This window comes from Mustela nivalis (genome assembly GCF_964662115.1).
Source record: "Mustela nivalis genome assembly, chromosome: 5".
In the NCBI taxonomy this organism is placed as follows: domain Eukaryota; kingdom Metazoa; phylum Chordata; class Mammalia; order Carnivora; family Mustelidae; genus Mustela; species Mustela nivalis.
This window is the reverse complement of record NC_139024.1, coordinates 29,396,593-29,421,464: the sequence shown is the minus strand read 5'-3', so window position 1 is coordinate 29,421,464 and position 24,872 is coordinate 29,396,593. Positions and strand designations below refer to the sequence as shown.

The following is a 24,872-nucleotide window of genomic DNA, read 5'->3' as shown; positions in this document are numbered from 1 at the left end:
TTTGGTCAGTTGTTTTTCTCTCCAGCTATGACAAGTGATCATCATACTTTTATTTTTTATGGTGAGTTCACTGTTTTTTAGCTATGATATGGTATAATTTTGTAGCCTCACTTTTATTGTAAAAATGTAACTTCTAGGATTTTAGTGACAACTGAATAGAATAAAGATTCTTTTTGCAATTATTCTAACAATGATTAAGATACCAGACGATACTTGTTAAACAGAAATTATTTCATGGTTTTTCTCATTGAAAAAATTGAATGACATGGATTCTCAGAGGGGGATATTCAATGAATGATAGGTTTTTTTAGAGATGGAGTATAACTGCAGACAACACAGTATATCTCCCTACATTTTAACAATGAGGACTCTGTGCCCATTTAGTTAGATGACTTAGAGAGAGAATCTTGTGTCTCAATGTCAGGATTGGAGCCAAGCAACTCTAAGAACTACTATTCCTGCACTCTTCCATGTTGGTGTTAGCATAACTCTAGAACAAAATTCAGTATCAGTAGTGTTTACCTTGAATCAGCATAGAAAAAACAATTGTTTTCATACGTTTTCAAGGTGAATGGTCAACAATAATGTGGATCCATCACTGATTTGAATTGTTAAGAGAGTCACACCACATTGGTTTAAGCCCTAATCAAAGAAGATTATCTTTAAGGGTAAGATTGACATCTTTGTATTATATTCCCTTTATTTTCTTATACTAGGATCTTACGCAGCTCTCAGTCTATTTCTTGTTGAAAACATTCTACTGATGCATTCATTTATGTAATAGATTCCAAAGTATTTTAATATATTAACTTCCTTTTAACCATTATATCAAAGACATAATCCCTGGTCTCAAAGGCCTTAACCAATCAACTGAAAATAGTGGATGTAAAATAGACATAAAAGGGCAAATAGTCAATTAATACATCATCAGTGTCAATTGGATAGAGAAGAAATTTCATCAGTTCAAATGTGTTCACATGAAGCCAAGGAGGATAGAGTAGTTGGCCTGGCTGGCTTAATCACAGTTAGAAGGTGACTATTTTGTTAAATGTTTGAAGGAAGTGGTTAGATGTTTGCACTTCTGGATGAGACATGGTCTTGTAGATCATTATATGGGCAGAGAATAACATAACCACCATTTTGGCAAGCTGGATTTATGGTTGGGATACTGAAGTTCACATGGGGAGAGAGAGTTATTTAATTTCAGGAGTGGACTGATATTGGGGCTAGAACTATTTGTGGAGGAACTTAAAAACCATGCTCAGCAAAGTCTGTGTTTAATTTTATGATTTAACGTGCTTTGCTTTTTTACTCTCTTTTGGCAAGACCTTCCTTCATAAACTGAAAATAACTCATGAATGAATTATAACCAGTATCTCTTCATGTTTTAGAAGCTCCATGAATTTATAATGAATTCTATTCTTTGTATTCTCTGTTTGAGTGATGAAAGGGTCAGAAGCACAATTTATAGGTTAAATGATATTAGAGAACTATGCATTGTATGACATATTTCATTAAAGCAGAGGCTATGAGCTGGGGCTTTAACAACCAGGAATTTCACACATCTGACCAGCAATCTTGTTCATAATTACTTTTATAATTGCTAAGAATAAGAAAAAAAGAACTGTGTGCATGCATTTTCTTTAAGTTTTACAACTGTAGCTTCTATTCGGATTGGATTTTATGTGTAAGGAGATACTATGTCATATAAAATATAAAGTGTAATAATTACTCCTGTAATGCTTATGTAAAGTATAAAAGTTTGTCTATAAGTGTTCTGAAAGTATATGGTAGCATAGTCACAATGTACTAGAATTAGAATTGAAATTCTTTTAAGGATTTATCTTTCTTAGGAGTAGAAAAGATTAGTTACAAATAATCTCAAGAAAATTAAAAAGCAGATTGTATGCCTTGCTTCTCATTAAAAGGTTAATTGTTCCCATTTGAAAACTTGGCTTAAAAATCTCCTTGCTCATAAAGTATATAAAGTATTTAAAGTAAAAATGTAATGTAATATGTAATGTGCAATTGTAATATGATAGGAAGCATGCATATGGATAGAGCCAATGGATGATATTAGTAACTAACAATAAGTCAATTCTTAAGATTTATTTATTTATTTATTTATTTGAGAGAGAGAGAGAGAGAGAGAGAGAGAGGGCCAGGTAGAGGGAGAGGGAGAAGCAGGCTTCCCACTGAGCAAGGAGCCAAATTTGGGGCTTGATCCCAGGAGCCCGGGACCATGACCCAAGCTGAATGCAGACGCTCAAATGACTGAGCCACCCAGGCACCCCATAACAATAAGTCAGCTTAAAAAAAATCCAGTCATCTTCCCATTCGCCCTTCTGGATCCATGAGATTCATGGGAGCCTAGCTGAGTATACACAAAACTATGATGGAAATAAAGAACAAGGCAAGACAATGTATAATTAAGTGATAAGTGGCATAGCCTGAAGCACTGCTAGAGTTTAGCGGAAGTCCATACTGCCTTTAAGAAGTACATAAAATAGACATTTTCCAGGTTTTGTAACGCTCATTTTATTCATTTTAACTAATGTTAAGTTTCAGACCCAAGAATGATAAACTGTGCTATTTGAAGGGCTGTTAGAAGATAAGAAGACTGATTAATTATCCACATCATGGTAGTTTAAACAGCCAATAATTTATTTAAATATGTAATGACCTATTTGATGATGAACACTTCTTTCTGCTCTTTACCAAACAGGATATGATGTTTTAATTTCTTTATGGTAATGCATAACTTTTGAAAAATCATATTGAGTAGCTTCCTTTTTAGCTACAGTCAAATGTACTAAAGTCCTCAAAATGGTGGATGGCTTGAGCCTTGAGATTTAAAGCAGGCTTACAAATCTGTAGAAATAAGTCTTGTTCTTAAGTAAGAACAAGACTGTGAGATGAGGGGGTTCACAATTGTTAATAGTTTTTCAAATATTACATAATTACTGGACGAAACAATCCCACTGATTTATACCTTTCCCTTTACATCAGATACCATTCTATGAGAGAAAAATTGTCACTATTTACATTTTTTACTAAATTGCTGTTTTCTACTGCCTCCCAACAAAATACATATGTTATGGCTGAAATGCAGTGGAAAAGGTTAATGCTTCTATACACAAGACCTTAGTCCTACCGGTATCACCTTCTTGCTGTGTTCATTACCAGGTGTTTTGAAGTCATCAATTCTTGTATATCTATTCCTTTCCCTTCCTTACATTCCTCTTCCCTTCCTCCCTGCATCCCTCTCTTCCATCTTTCCTTCGTTTTCCTTCCAATGCATGAGGGAAGGTGTCTAAAAATTACAGCAATAGCAGTAACAAGAAATAAAAGCTTAAATACTTTCTCTCGAAATTGCTAAAAGTTGGGTATGATTTTTAAAATACTTAAACTCAATTCTGGGCTTTTCATACAATATTTCAGTGTCCTGTAGGTCCAAGGTGACTAAATACCTTCTGTGATTACCTTGGTATAAGCTAAAATCAGTGTTATTTCTTCCTACCCTTTTCTTCCAAGCTTGAGTAAAAGTCATAGAAAATAGTTTTATGGAAAGTATCTCATTAGCATAATAATTTCATGGGGTAGAAATATAATGATTGGATTATTTCAAATACATAACCTATTTCTAGAAAGTAGAGACCACTTCCTATTCTTGGATAAGATAATAATTTTCTAGTGGATGTGGCATGAATAGAAAAGGCAGTAGGCTGACAGAAATCCACAGTTATGATTTCTGCTGTTCAGTGCAAGGTCAATGGTTAATTAAGTCACCATCAGTGGAAATTTGATCACGGATGAGGTCTTCCACTTTGCCTGTATCACTGGGCTCACACTAGATGACTCAGCTAAGTCATTATATTAACTTTGCTTCCTCCAGACAGGAGCATGATTCAGACTGGATTGACAGGGGATTTAGGTTGTGATGCTGTAATATTACTTTATAGATGCCATCACCTATTTCTGAAAACACACATTCGTCTATGAACCAGGATTTAATTTTAAAGGTTTTGTTTGTCCTGCAAATTAACTACATAATGTCATGATGGTTTAGATTGGCAAGGATTTTATGGGTGCCTTTATTCATTGACTCATTAAATAATTCATTCATCCATTTCCACAAATACTCATGGAGTATCTCCATTGTGCTAAGCACCGAGTTGGGTACTGGAGTTAAGGAGATGAAAAGAACAGCATGAACCCTGACATCACTTGAGTCCTTCAAGGTCCTCAGTTTACAGCAAGGAAGCCCAGAACACTTAATTGACTTTCTTAAGGTTCATAGTTAGTTAATGGCCAAGCCAGGACTAAAATCTCAGGCTTTAAACTACCACCCTGCTTGGCACTTACCATAAATATGATGCTTTTAGTTTTTTTTCTTATTAATTCACATAAGCATGGTGTAGTACGATTGAGCATCATATATTTGTGTCAGCACTTAAATATATATCTAAGTTAAACAAAAGATGCCAAAGAAAACTCAGGTGGGTTTAGATGTAGGTAGTGTCCATCACAGCCCAAGAAAAACTCTTTGCATTAGAGGAAGACTATCTTTGTCTAGATTTGTATCTTTAGTTTTGTTTACATTTGTATCTTCATTCTGTGAATCTGTCCATAAATAACCCTCTCTCTCTTTCCTCTAAAGTGTACCTTGTACCACATTTTCTGTGTCACAAGCAGGTATGTGAGGAAGAAAACAAATGGCACTTTTACTCACGTTACAACTATGGGATATTTGTTGTCCTCTGACAAAAGCTCAATACATATTCATGGAATCCTACAAATGTAGTGGAAATTCCATCTCTGCCTCTAGGCTGCCTTCGGCTAGGTCACACGAGGCAGTTAGGGATATATATTGGTTCTTATATGTCTATTGGGAGAAATCCATTTCTGGAGGTTGGGCTGGGAAACAGTTTAGGTTGTGGCTTATGTATATTTATAGAGCTTACATTTACTCTCTTGCTGTTCCCCTGTGTGAATTGTTGTATGGGTTCATTTTGACAGTATTGGATGAGGCACGGCATTTTAACCTCTTTTCTCTTGTAATTATATAAACATGTACACTGTACATGGTGACCTGGGAATGCTGATCAGAACATCTGTTATAATAAACGGAACAGTGAATGAGAGTTGATTTTTGCATTGTAAAGTACTAAAAGTCACTCTTCTGATCTGTGGCTTTATGCAAATCAGAGTGTTTGAAAATGTTGCTGAAACCTGTCATTCTTTAACTTACCAGAGTTAGAAAGAGAGCCTCTTTTTTATTGTTCTGGCATGGGTACTGCCCAGCTAGGGAGTTATCAGTCTTTCTTGGAAACAACTAAGTTAGCTTTTATAGCAATTTGGGAAGCAGTTTAAGTACTCTAGATCCTGTAGGAAAGCCCCAGCATAGAATGTAACCAATATTGTCAGGATAAGGTCAGGACATCAGCAGAGGTTCTTCAGTATGCAGTCAGCATCAACTCCATATGTCCTTGGTAAATTTTGAGCTAAGAAGCCAAGCGCCATGGAGTGAGAATTGATAAAATCAATAATACTTACCATCCTTCTCCCAAAATAAATGATTGGTTGTAGACCTAGATCCAGGAGCAGATGATGACCTCACCTTACATGAGAATCTCTGCCCATTCTTCTGGTTTCTCGCAGACCCTCTTCACTGCAGCGTGATAGCCAAGGTCAGGAGAACTAGCAGTGACCTTTCCTATTATTAGCTTGGGTGTAAGCAGAAGACATTTTTACATACTATTTTAAAATTACCTTTCATGTATTCATTTTTAAATACATATATTATATATATAAATATAAATATATACATATTTCACTTAACTTATAGTTGGTTTCTAATTTAAACAGCAACAATTTTTATTTTGAGTTGCTTAGCACATCTGAAACTTGGGAGAAAATTATAACCAAGTTACTCACATTTCAACAAATATTGAGAAGTGGTGTTCTGGGAGGAGATGCTAAATTGACCTCTCTGCCTGATCTGAATTGCTTCTCTCAAACTAGGTAATTTTTTTGTTCAGCTTTCAAGATCATTATTCCATAAAGGTAAAGTGATTCATTTCTTTCTTTCTTTTTTAACTGAAGTATAATTGGCACACAATATTCTATTAGTTTCAAGTGTACATCATAGTGATTCAGTATTTTTTTAATATGTATGCAGGGATCCCCATGATGTCTCGTTGTTATCTGTCACTGTACAAAGTTATTACTATGTTATTGACTATATTCCCTATGCTTACATCTCTATGTATATTACATCCCCATGGCTTATTTTTTCTATAACTTTAAGTGTATACTTCCTAATCCCCTTCACCAGTCTACCCATCCCCCAACCCCTCCCTCCTCTGGTAACCAGAAGTTTGTTTTTTATCTATGAGTGTTTCTGTTTTGCTTTATTTGTTCATCTGTTTCATTTCTTAGATTCCACACATAAGTGAAGTCATATGGTATTTACCTTTTTTCATCTGACTTGTTTCATTAGCATAATATCCTCTGAGTCTATCCATATTGTCACAAATAGCAGTATTTCATTCTTTTTTATGGCTGTGCAATATTCCATTAGGTGTGTATATAGATACCACACAATAATATGCCATATCTCCTTTATTCATCTATCACTGGACATATAGGTTGTTTCCAGTGTTTGATTATTATAAATAATGTTGCAGTGAACATGGGGGCGCAGCTATCTCTTCTAATTGTTTTCATTTTCTTTGAGTCAGTACATAAAAGTGTATCATATGATCGCTCTATGTTTAAGTTTTTGAGGAATCTCCATATTGTTTTCCTTAGAGGCCGCACCAATTTACATTCCCACCCAAAGTACAAGGGGGGGTTCCCTTTTCTCTACATCCTTATCCTAAAATTTGTATGGAGCCATTAAAGATTCCAAATAGCCAAAGCAATCTTAAGAAAGAAGAACAAAGATAGAGCTATCATGCTTCCTGATTTCAAACTATAGTACAAAGATACAGTAATCAAAACAGTATGGTACTGGCATGAAAACAGATATATAGATCACTAGAATAAGAATAGAGAGTCCAGAAATAAACCCACACACATATGGTCAAATAATGTATAACAAAGGAGACAAGAATGTACAATAAGGAATAGATAATCTCTTCAATAAGTGGTTTTTGGGAAAACTGGACAGCTACATGCAAAAGAATGAAACTAGAAAATTATCTTACACCATAACAAAAATAAATTTAAAATGGATTAAACACCTGAATGTGAGATCTCAAAACTGTAAAGCTTCTAGAAGAAAACATGGACATCCCCTAACAGTACTTTTAGCAGTATTTTTTTGGACCAGTCTCCTGGTGGCAAGGCAACAAAAGCTAAAATAAACAAATGGGATGATCCCAAACTAAGGTGGTTCATTTCTAGAGTGGTGAGCCAAATTTGCTGAATCTGTGTTTGGATATTTCCCTAAGATTGGAAATATTCTGCCTTTTGCTTAGGTTGTGTCTTATACTAAGAATCTAAAATGTCTCACATTATTCCATTATCAAACATTGTTTTCTGCTTGTAAAGGTATCTCAGATATATAAAATTCTTTTTACTCCAAGACGTTTAGAAAATAGTAAGTATCTATAATTCAGTTATTCATAGCTGTCCTCCATTAATACTTTAATGTCCGTCCCTTCTGACATATTTCTATATATGTATATTTATTTTGTATTTATATATAAATAAATATTTAGACATAACTAAAATGAAATAGCTAAGTTTTATTGAAATAACCAGTTGTTCTAAGAATTTTAATTTATTCTTTCTTTTAACCTTCACAACAATCCTATGAAGTTGGTACTTAGTAACACAAATAACAATCCAATAGGAAACTGAGGTATAAAATAAATTAAGTGATTTCTTTAAGGCTGCTCAGCATAAAGGCTGAAGTGGACTATGAGCTAAAGCAGGCCAGCTCCAGAGATCTTTTTTTCTCTTTTTTTAAGTATTTATTTTAATTCCCGTTAGTCAACATACAGTGTTATTATTAGTTTCAGGTGATTCAACAGGAGACCTTATTCTTAACCGTGTGACCTGAGCCGAAGGCAGATGTTTAACCGACTGAACCACTCGACGTCCCAAGATTTCATTCTTTCGAGGGATGAGTGGTATTCCGTTACATATATACACCACATCTTCTTTATCCATCCATCTGTCGATGGACATCTGGTCTCTTTTCATAGTCAGGCTATTTGGACATTCCTGCTATATACACTGGGGTGCAGGTGCCCCTTCAGATCACTTCTTTGTATCTTTGGGGTAAATACCCCATTAGTGCAATTGTTGGGTCAAAGGGTAACTCTATTTTCAACTCTGAACCTCCATACTGTTTTCAAGAGTGGCTGCACCAGCTTGCATTCCCCCCAGCAATGTAAGAGGTTCCCCTTTCTCTGCATCCTCACCAACATCATTGTTTCCTGACTTGTTCTTGTTAATTTTAGCCTTTCTGATTGGTGTTAGATGGTATCTTATTGTGGTTTTGATTAGTTTTTCCCTGATGCTGAGTGATGTTGAGCATTTTTCCGTGTGTCTGTTGACCATTTGTATGTCTTCTTTGGAGAAATTTCTGTTTATGTCTTCTTCCCATTTCTCGATTGGATTATTAAACAAAAATATTTTTTAGTGTTTTAAGAAACCTTGCCTGAAAAGGTGAAAGTAAACAGTTACTTTTTAAGTTTCCTTTTATCTCCTTAGTTAAAACAAAATAATAAACACAAAAATACATGGCTCCAGCAAATAGCCTAAAGATTATTTTTAAAAGAAACCTAGCAAAATAATTATATAAGAGGGAATTAAAAGACTTTCTTGAAGTCCATATAAGTAATGTAAATTCTATTATATGTAATACCAAATTACATATTTAAACTGCTTTATGGATTGCACTATTGCTATTAAATTGATTTTGGATTTTTTAAAACATCAATTTTCTAGGCATCTTTTTAATTACTCTTTCTGGATTAAAACCTAAAGTTTATTTTAATGTCTCTAATATACCCTCCTAACATCTTTGTGTAGCTCTTTGAAAACCCAAAATGAATTTCCATCTATATTTTTATTGATTGAACTCAGTAATATTTGGACACATGGTTTTTCAAGTCATTTCTTTTGGAAATTAATGTTAGGGTGTTAGAGTGTTCCACATTTGCAGGAGATTGGCAATTAACCACATTTTAAATTCTGACATAATCAGTTATGCTACCCAATTTACTTTGCAGTTCTTAAGCAGCCTTAGAATCATGAAAGTTTTCTGACTCTCTGATCTTCAAGATCATTTTACCCATTCCCTACATTTTGCAGAAGGGAACAAACAAACAAACAAACAGAGGTCTGGATTGTGAAGGGACTTGCTCATTCAATCACTTTTTGCCTTTTCATTTAGCTGACCTATTTTTTAAAAATCAATATAATTAAAGTGTGTGCTCTTGGCCTCAAATAGTTGGTGTTATTCATACTGCTTATATGGTGATTATTCATGTGGCTGCCTTCCCTGTTATCTCAGTTTGATCTGTCCTATTTATATCTTGATATTATTCAAGCATCTGCCTTCCCAATCAGTATGCGTTCCTTCTAGGTCTTAAATTGCTAACATTTAAGTACCCATTTCCCAATTTTCCTCGCAGTGTGTAGTGCATCTGCTTTAAAAGTAATATTATTTGAATGTGTAACTCCATAGTTCTCTCTATGATTTCAAGGGTCCGTTTGTAGAAGGAAAATTCAACACCTATTTTCCATCCACTGGCAAAAAATATGTTGGAAACAATAGGAGGTTTGTAAAGTTAAAAGCTTATTTATTTTTATAATAAGAAAGCACATTTAAATGCCTGAGCCTAACCAATCTTTATTTAGTGGGATCCTATGACATTATTTCCTACACCTTGATTTTGGTTTATATAATGCCTTCTAACAGATATTCTCTATTTTAGATTGCATCAGCAGCTTCCTTTTTCCAAATGCCCAGCACGTTTGAGTTGAATGGAGTATGATAGATGGAGGAGGGGGGATGCAAGCGTAGCTTTCATATCCTTTTTATAGTGAAGAGTTGCAGAGTACTAGAACTTCAGAAAACTCCAGGATATTCTACAGACAAACTTTTCATTAGCCACATGTTTGTATAGTATTTTGTTTATTTGAAATATCGACAGAGCTGTGTTTGTATGCATTAGAGTGAATAACATTATTGTTATTAGAAATATGGCTCACAAGACTGGAGTCAGTCTATTCATTAAATTAGAAATACTCTTTGCTTCATGGCTGAGAAGATTCAGAACAAGTGGGGAGAGGAGGAGGTGTCTCTCAGTATGCAGTAGAGATGGATCACTACTTCTCTCCTTGGAAAATTCACCCCTTAGAGTATGTGCTTCCCACACCATCCCACTTTGAGGAGCTATGGCCTGCTAATTCATTTTGTCATGGTGTGTCAGGCAACCAGGCCCATGTGCACATGTGATTTTCTGCCTGCATATACATAGGTCACTAGGATGGTATCCATCAAATTTACACAAAATCCACTTCCGAATGTTATAGTCATACTTCATATTAATATAAAACTTTAAGAATCTTTTTCAAATGCTTACCATTCAGAAAAAGGAAAGTGGCTATGAAAAGAACAAGAGATGGAAAACAGAGTGGCAGTTTCACTTAGCAGGAAGCAGTACAGTATAGTCATTAAAAGACCAGGCCTGGATTGTGGTCTCCTGGGTCCTAATCCAGCATCCATCACTTCCTGACTGTGTAACTGTCCTAAGGCAAGATACTTAGGGTGCTGAACAAGCTCCAAGATCTTGCTGAAGCAGAGCACAATAGACTCAGTAAAGCAAGTTATTTGCCCTAAGAATTAATCTGCCCTAGAGACTATGGAGCATAAAGGAGGAAAGCAATTCTTCGACTCAACAATGTAGACAACTTAAATGTCAGAGTTATATTCACAACTAAAATATAAAATATTATAACAATGGGAAGTACATTAATTAAAGAAATTTTTAATTAAATCATTAATTAAATCATTTTTGATGACTTTCTATTAATGCTTGTAAAATATTTATCAAAATGCTTGATATACAGTGTGCTCTCAATAAATGTTGACTATTAGAAGCTTTCATTCTTCAGAGTGAGCTCAAATTTAAACAAGTGTCATATTGACTTAACTTTCTTAAGCTTCAGAGTGTAGGAGTATACATTGTGATGTTTGGAAGTGATCTGGAACCAAGGGAATGCAAATCAGAGACACAATTTAGCCGGATGAGGGTAAGGGGCAATGAGGAATGTCTTCCCAGAGAAAATGACTACGCCAAAGGCCCATGATACATTAGGAGAGAGAATGTTACTGGTGTATGTGTGTGTGTGTGTGTGTGTGTGTGTGTGTGTGTGTGTATCTGTGGTAGGAGCTAGGTTCCTGGGCAGAAGAACATCACTTGGAAGGAATGGTGGCATTTGATGCTGGTTCGCTCAGAGAAAGGTAGATGGTTTAATATACTGGGAAAGCACTGGGAAAGTGGGAATGGCAAGAAAGGAGACTGGAGAAAGAAACAGAAGATAGACTGTGAAGAACTTTGTAAATGGCCCTAAGCTTAAAAATTAGGCAGTTATTGAAAGATCTTAAGAAATTAAATGACAAGTTGCATTTTAGAAATATTACTTCAGTTGCAGAAGAAAGGCAGAGTAGGGACAAGTCTGAAAAATCCACTTGAGATGCATTACTACAGCATGGAAGACGGACTTCCAAGTATTTGGACTTAGTTATGCATGTGGAAAGTTTACAGTGATGTTCCAGCAGAAATGGTGGAAAACAATGAACTGTTAGCTAGAATAATTAAGATCACTAGCTAGTTTAATAGTAGGAAAAGCCTCCAGTGGAGTATTCTTGGGGTTAAGATCTGAGGTTTTGTCTTTAACTGTGTCTTGCTCATCATTTTTGTCACTGACTTGGACTTAGAAACAAAACTGAATGTGGCCATTCTCATAACAAAGTAAAAAGAAACACATTTCTTATATCTCTGTAGTATTAGTAACTGGTCTTGATGCATTAGAATTTTGAATAAACTAATATTAATAAAGAGTTGATTATAAGATCAGAATCCAAATAGTCTTAATTAGAAAATTAGGCAACAATAAATAGATAATAAATAGATAATACTTATCAGAGACATATATGAAAAATTTTTAAAAAGTACATTAGAAACAAACTTTTTTAACAATAAGCTTAAGAGGAATTAACATTATGATATTGTGTTCTAAAAAGAATCTATTTATGTTATGTATACTACGTGAGTTTAGCACGTAGTATACATACCCACTTGGAATATCGTTAAAAAATGGACCCACAATAAACTGTGGATACACTGGAGTATTTTCAGAGAAGAAATGACTAGAAAAATGAAAGATCAGATAACTCATGTGGTAAGAGAAAGATTTGAAACTTTTAACCTGGAAAATAAAAAATACAGCAGGAAGATACTATCTGTTTTCAAATTCTGGATCATGACCGTATGAAAGTTGGGCCTAAATTTATTCTTATCAGAGCAAATGATCAGAAGGATCAGGGAAACAGATGATGGATTAATATGTAGAACTTGGTGCTTGAGTTTTCCTAGGAAGTAGGAGACACCCAGTGCTAGAGCTTTCCCAGGAAGTAAGGGAAAACTTCAAATGGCAGCAAATTAACCTTTCCAGGACACCCATATGGAGTAGTAGAGCAATCTAAGTATCCAAAGGATGTGTAGACCAGGTCATTTATTGATTATGTCATTCTTAGACTCCTCTCTCTATTATACTTACAATAATAGTACAATTGGACCATATAGTATTTTTATAACTGCTTGCAGATTAATTTAATGGTCTCTCTGAGAAATCTGTTAAAAACATGCCATAATAATAAAACGGTAAGTATAGGAGTCCTATTTCTTCTTCCTCTTTTTATTCCCCCTGCCCAAACTTTTATTATAAACTTTAAAAATACACAGAAAAGATCAGATGGTAACATATATGCTCATATACTTAACACATTGATTAATTAATTGTTAACATTTTTCCATCTTTGTTTTTATGCCCAAACTCTTCATCATGAATTTCCTAAGAACGAGAGTATTTTCTTATACAACCACAAGCATCATTTTGCCTAAGGAAAAAAAAGAAACAATTTCTTAATGCCATTTAATATCTAGGGCATTTTTTAAAATAGCCTTTCACATTTACAAAAAAGCATGCTGATTTTATCCTCTGGATAAAGATTTGTACAAAATTAAAGTGAAGAGAACATGTTTTGCATTTATGTAGGTAGAAAACACAATTATTATAATAGTTGATGGGGAAAAAACTAGCATATCTTCTAAGAGAATAACATTCATAACATTGATTTCTTTATTAAATCAAACATCTATAAAATGATGATTTGTACCTACTTTAAGAAAGGACCTATTTGAACCATCTCAGAAATTACATGTGATGTTGGTTGGCACATCTGTCACAGATTTATGAGTCATACAGTCCTCAGGAGTAGATTAAATAGATCTAAAAGAGAAAAGATTTGGAGAGTCTTCAGCAATTAGCTAATATAAAACTTTTTATTTCAAGTCTTGCTTTATATTGCTTTTATGAAGTAGTAAAAGTTTCAGTTTTGGGGATTTTTGTGTAAACAAAGGATTCCTTGCCATTTGTTCTTTCATGTCTACAAAACAAGGTAGGGCAAATAGACCTGTGGAAAGGAAGGCTATTTTCATCTGTTTCTTTTCTTCTTTCTTTATCAAGCCTATTACAGAGTGACGAGAGCTATTAACTTTTACAATAAGCTTGGAGAAAGAACTGGAGGAATTTTATTGTTTGATATAAGGGTTATGTGAGATATGGTGACTCTTTCTGAATTAAAACACACACACAAAAACAAAACAACAAAACTAAACAAAAATAAAACTGTGAGAATGATTATTGTAGCTGATTTTTTTTTTTAAATTTCAAAAGCCAAAGGTAAGTATAAGAAAGCAGTGGAGTGTTACTTGTATCCAATAGAGAATAGGGAATTTGATAATGAGAAAGTAGACTTTAGGTTCTTGAAAATGTGAAATTGGGTGAATCTTGGTACAAGTCTCAGGAAAGCCCATAATTATAAGTTACTAAAATGCTTCTTTAGGATCATATAGTTCTTCTGTGCTCTTTATTACTCTGGGATATACTTTACCCACCAAACATGATTTTTAAACTCCTTAGGGTAGCAATTCTCTTTTCACGTACCACATGCTTATGAAATACTGTGTACACTTCTGACACTTAATAGTAAAATTAATAAGTCTGGAAGCACTTTGTATAGAAGGTACGTAGTGCAAAATGGGTATTATTTTTCTCAAGCTATGTAAAGAGAAAAGGATCTGTTCAAAATCAGGTGAACAATTATCCTTTTGTAGGTTTATGAACAGATAAACAAAATGCTTTGCCTTTCAATTTTTTATTAGCAGTTTTTAAAGCCAAACATATACTTTTAGGAAAAAAAAATAGCTGATTTCTTCCTTAGAGAATCAAATTTGTAGGCCCTTATTTTCTACTTCACAAAGAAAATAGATAAAATATGGAGTCTTTCAGTGTCCTGCCCATCTTCACGTCAGCAGATCACAGATAATTGCCTCTTGCTTCAATGAATGAAGTGTCCTTCTCCCCAGGTTTACCTACCATTTCCTTTGGATTTGATCTTCTCTTGCTCCCGAGCCACCTTGCTTCATCAGTAATACCTTCTTTTCTACCTGTTACCTTTCTCTTTCTATTGTTCTCTCTCCATCATATAAACTTGCTCTCTTTCTCATCATAAAAGAAAAATGCATAAACACCCAGAGATTTCATAGTGTCCTCTAGCTACTCTCCTGTTTTCTGCTACCCCTTAATAATAGTCTAGCTTCATTTTAAAACATATTTTAGTCATTTTTTTAAAAAGAATGAAAACACAGATTCAGTGTTAATAATTTCAAATGTATAAACAAGGGTCGTCTTGGTGGCTCAGTCGGTTAAGCATCTGACTCTTGATTTTGGCGGGGGTCATGATCTCAGGGTCATGCCCCGTATCTGGCTCTGGGCTGGGTGTGGACACTGCTTGGAATTCTTTCCCTCTCCCTCTGCCCCTTTCTGCTCTCACAGGCTCTCTCTCTCTCACAATAACTAAACAAATAAATAAATACATGCATAAAATGTATAAACAAGTAGAGAGAAGCAAATTAATCAAATGCCTGTCATCTGAAATAAACATACTTAATACTTTATTATACATAAGTATATATTATAACTGCTTATAAAGCATTTTTGTCATTGAATAACTTCTATCGAATATAAAAATTACTAGATACATATTATTTAATTAATTAAATGTACCATAATTTGCATCTACCATTGGATGATTAGAGCATTTCTTTTTTTTTTAAAAAAAATATTTTATTTAATTTTTTATTTGACAGAGGGAGATCACAAGTAGGAAGAGAGGCAGGCAGAGAGAGAGAAGAGGAAACAGGCTCCTTGCTGAGCAGAGAGCCTGATGCGGGACTCGATCCCAGGACCCTGGGATCATGACCTGAACCGAAGGCAGGGGCTTAACCCACTGAGCCACCCAGGCGCCCGATTAGAGCATTTCTAATTATATTGTTCTTTCTTTTTTTTTTTTTTTAAGATTTTATTTATTTATTTTTGATACACAGAGATCACAAGTAGGCAGAGAAGCAGGCAGAGATGGAGGGAAGCAGGCTCCCCGCCGAGCAGAGAGCCCGGTGTGGGGCTCGATCCCAGGACCCTGAGACCATGACCAGAGCTGAAAGCAGAGGCTTAACCCACTGAGCCACCCAGGCGCCCCTCTAATCATATTGTTCTTATGAACAAAGCAAACATCCTCACAGCTAAATGACCAAGGTTTTTCATCAGGCTATATCCTACAGGTAGAATTAGCAGACTTAAGTGTATGATGTTTTTATTTTATTTATTTATTTTTTAAAGATTTTATTTATTTATTTGACAGACAGAGATCACAAGTAGACAGAGAGTCAGGCAGAGAGTCAGGCAGAGAGAGAGGGGGAAGCAGGCTCCCAGCTGAGCAGAGAACCTGATGCGGGGCTCAATCCCAGGATCCCAGAATCATACCTGAGATGAAGACAGAGGCTTTAACCCACTGAGCCATCCAGGTGCCCCAGTGTATGATGTTTTGAAAGCCTGATAGACTTAAATAAAGGTTTTCAAAAAAGTTTATCAAGTTCTTTTTCTTTTCAACTGTGCTTTTTTCATACACCTAAATAAATTTAATCTCTAAAAATTCTTTGTTTTAGTCTTTCCTATTTTTGAGCATTTTAATATGTTCAGTTATTTGCATATATTGCTTATAAATTATCTATTCATATTCTTTGCCAATTTTTCTGTTGCAGTGATCATATTTTTATTGTTAGTGTTATTTATATATTGAAGATACTAACCTTTTTAAAAAATTTTTATTTATTTATTTGAGAGAGAGAGCAAGCACAAGCAGGGGGAGCTGCAGAGGGAGAGGGAGAAGCAGGTTTCCCACTGAACATGAAGCCAGATGTGGGGCTCAATCCCAGGACCCTGGGATCATCACTTGAGCTGAAGACAGATGTTTAATTGACTGAGCCTCCCAGGCACCCCTCTCTTTTGTTTTTAAATGTTATGTTTATATTCTGTTAATATACTTTTGTATATCTTCTTATTTCCCTTTCTTTAATCATATTTATGTGTTTGATTATGATTAATTTTCAAACACTCCAATTACATTTAGCAATATTGACTTCATTTTTATTGCTTGTGCTATCAAACTTAGAAAAGCTTTAGTGCTTTTATGCAATTTTTTTTAAAGATTTTATTTATTTGACAGAGAGAGAGAACAAGCAGGGGAGTAGCACAGAGAGAGGGAGAAGCAGACTCCCTGATCAGCAGGGAGCTTGATGTGGGGCTCTATCCCAGGACCGGGAATCATGACCTGAGCCAAAGGCAGTTGCTTAACCAACTGAGCCACTCAGGCATCTCATGAAATTGTTTTTTAAAATAAAATTTTATTAAAAGATGATTCATATGTACCAAAGTGCACAAATTATAGAGTAGTAGAGCTTTAATAATACATATCCAAACACCGAGGTTAAAAAACAGAACATCAGCAGCACCTCAGAAGCACATCATGTACCCTCCTTACCCCAGCACTATTTTTTGAAGTTTTTGAAAAATGCTTTCAAACAGCAGTATTTTTGTGTGTGTGTCTGACTTCTTTCCTCAATAATTTTTTGTGAGATTCATCTTATATTTTTGCATGTGGTTACCGAATACATGATCTTTGACAGACATGCATGCACTTTTTGTTGGGTGTGTATCCTGGAGTACAATTTTGGCCACAGGGTTTGTGGATTTTTAATGTTAGAAGACCCTGAGGCACAATTTTCAAAGTAGGTTGTACCAGCTTCTAGAGAGATCAGCAATGCATGGGAGGTCTACTTGCTCCACATTTTCAACAACACTCGATACTACTCGTCTTTTTCATTGTAATCATTTGAGTGTCTGTAAAATTGTTTTGAACTGTAATTTTAACTTTTATTGTCCAGAGTACTATGAAATTGAACTATTTTTTGTATGTTTACTGTCCCTTTGAATTTTTTAGGGGAGAGGGATTGTTCAAGTTTTCTACCCACATTTCTATTGATTTGACTGCTGTTTACTTTTTATGAATATTTTCAAGAGAAGAAACTCTGTCTTACATACACACACACACACACACACACACACACACACACACACACAGAAAGACACATCCTCTGAATTGTTTCCTGAACTTAAATTCATTTTAATGTCTTATATCTCATATTTCTACCTTAGAGTTAATACTTTTTTTTTTTTTAAAGATTTTATTTATTTATTTGACAGAGAGAGATCACAGTAGGTAGAGAGGCAGGCAGAGAGAGGGGAAGGGAAGGAAGCAGGCCCCTGCTGAGCAGAGAGCCCGATGCGGGACTCGATCCCAGGACCCTGAGATCATGACCTGAGCCGAAGGCAGCGGCTTAACCCACTGAGCCACCCAGGCGCCCTAGAGTTAATACTTTTTGTCTTCTTTTTTTTTTGTTAAGAAATCTTTTCCTAGCTTGTTTTTAATATTATTGTTTAATTTTCACATTCAGCCATGTGATTGAAATGATTTTTTAAGTGTGATTATTGAATTGATCCAGACATAATTATTGAAATTACAATTCTTTTTCTTTGGCACTATAATATTATCACTTACATGTCAGTGACAATATAGGTGAAAATTTGTTTATAGATTGTATATTCTGTTCTATTTATCTATTGACCTTTTTCTTTTCTTTTTTAAATAAAGAGAAAAAGAGCACAACTAGGGATGGAAAGGACAGAGAGAGGAGGAGAGAGAGAATCTTAATCAGACTCCATGGTCACCTTGGAGTCTTAAATGAGGCTTCAACTCACTACCCTAAGATCATGACCTGAACCAAAATCAAGAATTGGACACAACAGACTGAACTACCCAGGTTCCCCTCTATTAGTCTACTTTTATATTAATACCAAAATTGAGTAATTTATAGTTGAATTAATTATTACAATTCTTGAAATATGGTAGCATAAGCTCTCCAGTTTTTGTTTCTCTTAAGATTGCTTTTAATATTTTAGAACCTTGGCATTTCTATATGTATTTTAGTCTGCTGTGATTTTGATTGGGATTATACCAAACTATAGAACAATTTGTGGAGAATTAACATCTTTAAAATCTTGAGTTCTTTATTTCATAAGTTTAGTATATCCCTGTTTAGTTCTTATTTTCTCTCAATAATGTTTTATACTTTTCACCACAATATTTTGCACATCTTGTTATATTTCAACGTATCTAAAGTTTTTTGATGCTATTTAAATTGTTACTTCATAATTTTTTCATTTTGTTTTGTTGTTGATATGTAGAAATATATTTTTGTACATTGATATTATATCCAATAAAATCTTGCTAAATTTGTTCTTTTAATTCTAGTAATTTATCTGTATTATTTTCTACATATACAATCATTTTATCCAAGAATAACCATAATTTTGTTTCTTCCTTTTCAAAGCTTAGTATGTTTGTTTATTTATTTATTTATTTTACTTCAATTACTCATTCCACTAAAGAGGACCTACATTGCAATGCTAAATAAAAGTGGTCATAGTGAGCACCCTTATTTCATTTCCAGTCTTAAGCTGAAGGATTTCAACATTATACATTAAGTGTGATGGTTGATGTAGGTTGTTTATAGATACTGTGTATCTGCTTAGAAGTTCTCTTCTATCTCTAAATTGCTCAGAGCTTTTAATCTTGATTTGAAGCTGAAATTTATCAATGATACTGTCATAATTATCAAAAAGATCATTCCATTTTCTCTTAATATTTTAAACTTTATAGAATTATTTTCAAATGTTAAGCACATTTTGAATTCCTAAAATAAACCCCACTTATTTTTTTAATTTTTATTTAGATTTCAGTTAGTTAACATACAGTGTATTTTCAGATGTACAGTATAGTGATTCATCGCTTCCATACGTCACCTGGTGCTCATCCCAAGGGCGCTCCTTAACCTCACCTTTCCTCTCACCCCCTTCCCTCTGGTAACCATCAGTTTGTTCTCTATAGTTAAGAGTCTGTTTCTTGGTTTACCTCTCTCTTTTCTTTTCTTGTTTTACTTTTTTGTTTTGTTTCTTAAATTCCATATATGAATGATGTGGTATGGTATTTGTCTTGCCTTGAATGTTTTATTTCCCTTAGCATAATATTCTCTAGTTCTATCCATATCATTGCAAATGGCAAGATTTCATTCTTTTTTATGGTTAATATTCCATTGTATACATATACCACATCTTCTTTATCCATTCATCAGTCAGTGGACATGGGCTGTTTCCATAACTTGGCTATTATAGCTAATGCTGCCATGAACAAGAGGGTGCATGTAACCCCTTGAATTAATATTTTTGTATTCTTTTATATACACAATTTTGTATGAATTGTGCAATTGCTGGATCCTAGGGTAGTTCTGTTTTTAACTTTGAGAGGAAACTCCATACCCATTTGGTTTGATGTATTATTGTCTTTATATTTTGCTAGATTCAGTTTGCTGTATTTAGGATTTTTGCCTCTATATGTTCATGAAGAGTTGGTGTACAACTTTTTTTTTTAAGTTCTATTTTCTTATTCTTGATTAGACTCGTTAAAATTTTAGAAAATTTCTTTTAAGATTTTATTTATTTATTTGACAGAGAGAGATCACAAGTAGACAGAGAGGGAGGCAGAGAGAGAGAGGGAAGCAGGCTCCCTGCCGAGCAGAAAGCCCGATGCGGTACTCGATCCCAGGACCCTGAGATCATGACCCAAGCCGAAGGCAGCAGCTTAACCCACTGAGCCACCCAGGCACCCAAAATTTTAGAAATTTTAATAATATTTTAAATAACCAAAGTTTGACTTTGTATGTGTGTTTTTTATTGCATTATTTTATCTAATATTTTATTTATTTCTGTTCTGATCTTTATTATTTTTTCTTCTATTTCCTTTGGATTTGATTTGTTCTTTTTTTTCCTAGATATTTGAGATGGCACTTAGATCATTGATTTTTAGTCTTCTATTTTTTAAATTTAAATTTTGATTTTCAGTTTTAAATTTTCTTTTAAGCATGGACTTAGTTGTATTCTACAAGCCTTAAGTGCCAAATTTTCGGTTTTATTTTGTTCCCTAATTTGGAAATAACCATTATAATTTCATTCTTGACCCATGGATTACTGAGGCATATGTTCTTCAATTTCTAAATTTGGGATTTCCAAGTTATCTTTCTGTTATTTATTACTAGTTTAATATCACTATGATGAGGGAACATGCTCTGAATTATGTCAGTCCTTGAAATGTGTTGAGATTTAGTAAATGGCCTAGTTTATGATCAATTTGGAAAACATAAACTTGAAAAAAATTATTTTGTCATTTTGAGGAAGTATGTTCCATCTTTGTTAATTAAGTCAAATATTTTTTTATCATCTAAATTTTAACTGATTTTTTTTTCTTTTTTTGTCTGCTTCTTCTGTGAGCTACTAAGAGTAGTGTTTTAATGTTTCTCACTATGATCTGTATCTCCTTCTAGGCCTGTTAATATGTTGGAGGGTTTGTTTTTTGTTTTTTGTTTTTTTTAAGTGTATATAGAGTCTGAATTTTATCATTGTGATAGACATCCTTTATTCTCTTCAAGTCTACTTTATCTAACATTGGAATAGCTTCCCCAGGTTTTATTTGGTTAGTGTGGTTTTAGAACCAATCTTTACCCATCTCTTTTCTTATTTTTTACTATTACTTTTACAGGTAGCTTACAGTTTTGTGCCTTTTTATTCTGTTGGGTAATCTTAAACTTTAAAATGTGAATCTATTTCATTTACCTTTAATGTATTTACTGATACATTTGTTTTGGATCACTTATATCATCTTACTAATTCTTTTGGTGTTTTCTCTATTTTACTTAGGTTTCTGATTCTTTTTGGACAAATAAAATATTTTTTATTAAGTCATTTTTCTTCTTTTAAAATTTTTGATCATATGTTATTTCATTACTTTAGTCTTTATCTTAGAAATTTAAATATGTATTGTTGCGTTATTATAGTCTAAAATAATTATCTTTATCATCCTCCCAATATTGCTAGAACATTAATATTCTTTAATTTTATTTATGATTTTCTCAACTTTGGTGTTGTTATTAGAATGTACTTTGATTTAAATTCATTACAAACATCATAAGATGTTACTGTTCTTGCTTGGTTAGTTAAAATTATTGATTTCACCCATATATTTACCCTTTCTTTATACTTCATACATTTAAGCAGTGTAGTGGTTCCCTCTGGGATCATTTTTCCTCTACCTAAAGAACTCATTTGTTTAATATTTGTTTTAGGGGGGGATTTTTCCATGATAAATTCTCTCAATTTTGTTATTTTCAACATTATGATTAAATGCCATTGGCAAATGATATTTGTGTCTCTTCTATATATAGAATGAAATTAAAATGCGACTCTATGTTCTAATAAGCAATTTTTATATCTAATTACATTTATTAAAATTTCCAGAATAATAGTAAAAGTGGATATTGTAGACATCCTTTTTCCTGACATTACTGGGACTTTGTTTCTGTTTTACTCTTAAATATAATATTTCCATTAATATGTGATTTTTATCTTAGTAAAGCTTCATTATGACTCCATTGGTTTTTTCTGAAAATATTTTCTTAATCAAGAATAATTAATGATACCTATCAGGTGTCTTTAAACCATCTAATATGGTGATGGTACTTTTTTCTTCTTTGATCAATTATTATGTTAGATGTTACAAAACTTTCCAAAATTTTAAATAGAATTACAAAAGTTCTGTTTGTTTCCCACATAAACCCAATATTTTTTGGAAAGTAATTCTTTGCTAAATTCTTTTACTGCACTGTCCATACTTGCCCTCCACAAAAGAGGAGTAGTGGCTCTTTCTTTCTTTCTTTCTTTCTTTTTCTTTCTTTCTTTCTTCCTTCCTTCCTTCCAACCTACCTTCCCTCCTTCCTTCCTTCCTTTGGGTTAACATGGCCAGAAAGCGTTATAGAAGATATTGTGCTTAGAAAGCTTACATTAATATTTTTTATTTTTATATACAAAATTTTCAATTCTGGCTTTGGGTCAATAAAAATTAATTATTTTATTTAATTAAGATAAAATGGGTTATCTTGAGGAATTACAAAGATTTCCTTAAATATTCAAACCAGTAATAAATATGTAAACTTGAATTTGAATTATTTGTTTTCAAGAGAGATAAAGAATAGGAATATTTTATCCCACTGTCATCAAATATTGATCATTTTTGTATCCTTCTTTTGTCTTTTGTATTTATATCACATAGAAACTATAATTTGAACTGAGGAAAGTAGAAGATTTAGTTTTTCATTTTATTTTGCCATTAAGAAACAACTTCAGATTTGCATTTCTATAATTGAAACTTTATTTCTAATTAAGTTTAAGAAGTACTTTATAATTGCTCAATTATTTTCCTGTTCCATATGTAGACTCTTTAATATTATTATTAAAGCCATTATGTCTCACCTTCAGGAGGTTTTGTGTATTTTACCTGAATAAAACTTTGAAGAAAAATACTAGTTTGTACTAGAATAAGCAAGGGCTTTGAAGTTTTTGAATGAACAGATTGTAATGTTGGCTCTATCACTTGATAGCTAAAAGAGTCACTTGGGCCAAAAGAGTTCTTTCCTATAAAATAATATTACTTGGGATTACTTTGAAGATTCAGTGAAACCTTAGACACTTATGGAGTGCTTACTCTAGGGCAGCCACCAGTCTAATTAAGTGCTTTGTTATAAGATAATATTTAAATTTTATAACAACTCTATGCAGTCACCTTCATTATCATACTCTTTTTAGAGATGAAGAAATTGAGACTGAGGATTTAAGCAATGGCCAATTTTACATGGATGGCAAATGGCAGACAAAGACTGTACACCCAGTTTGGCTTAAGTCTAGGCTTACACCACTGTTCTCCTCCATATATACGTGACATCTGACTTGGTTCTTGACACCATTTAGTCATGTAAATTGTTATTGTTCTGCTTGGCCTAAGTCTCTAAAGACTTTAACTGTATTCAGAGAACTATTTCACAGTAAGTCGATTGCTCTGGTAAAGAATAAGAGAAATATTTCAAACTAATATGGGGTCAAATAACAAATTTTCTAATACTCTCTGAATATGAATTTGTCTGAGTACTGTGGTATTTTGTTGACTCCTAATTCCTCATGTTTACAGGAATTATTACCATACCATGGATTCTTGCTAATTTAGAGTTGTTACCATACCATAAATTCTTACTACTTTAGAATAAGTAGTTTGTGGTTTATGTGTCAGAAGACTTTTTTTTTTTTAATTTTTTATTTTTGATAAACATGTATTTTTATCCCCAGGGGTACAGGTCTGTGAATCAGCACTCACCAAAGCACATACCCTCCCCAATGTCCATAACCCCACCTCCCTTCTCCCAACCCCCCTCCTCCAGCAACCCTCAGTTTGTTTTGTAAGATTGAGTCACTTATGGTTTGTCTCCCTCCCAATCCCATCTTGTTTCATTGATTCTTCTCAGAAGACTTTTGATGAGGTATGAATTGCAAGCTGTGGAAATGACTTATTCAAGGGAGTTTAGTTTGTGAATGACTGTGCAGAGAGTACATGGAATGAAATTTGAAAGGGAGAAAGATAAATGCTCTCTATTGTTAAACTAGTACTAGTTTCCCAAAGACAGAGGTTGGGCAGTGTCAAATATCAGATGCTCACACTTTCATTCCATTACCAAAGTAACAATAAAGAAGAGATTCTGCTGGCGGCAAAGGTCCCATAGGTCACTCATAACTGAATAGAGAGAATAGTAAGAAGCAGCAAGGCTGAGACAAGAATGAGGAAACTGGATTAAGACATAACCGGTGAAAGGTGACAAATGGAAAAGACATGTTTTTGAATTGTACTCTATATTTTATGGCCTAAATTATATGCTACCTTATTATTTACTGATGAAGGGATTTGCACTGTTGGGGAGAGTTATCTCTCACAAATGTCCAAGTATCTTCTAAAAAAGACCTAGAGTAGAACAAATAGAGAAATGCTACTTTGCTGTCTTTTACTGCAAGCTCATTCGTTAGAATTTGAAAGTGAATTTGTATTTTGGGCCTTTAGCACAGTATGTGCCATAGAAATTATGCTAAAGATTTCTGAATTTGTCAATTAATGGAGACATATTTAATATTATTTTCCTGATGCTTAACTTCATACCTTTATATCAGCATAGAGT

At 33.7% G+C, this 24,872-nt stretch overlaps 1 protein-coding gene across 3 annotated transcripts in view; it reads left to right on the top strand.

Annotated features, from left to right (window-relative positions):
- Positions 1-24,872, top strand: part of GRIK2 (glutamate ionotropic receptor kainate type subunit 2) — a 652,846-nt gene that overhangs the window by 220,694 nt on the left and 407,280 nt on the right. The window lies entirely within an intron of this gene.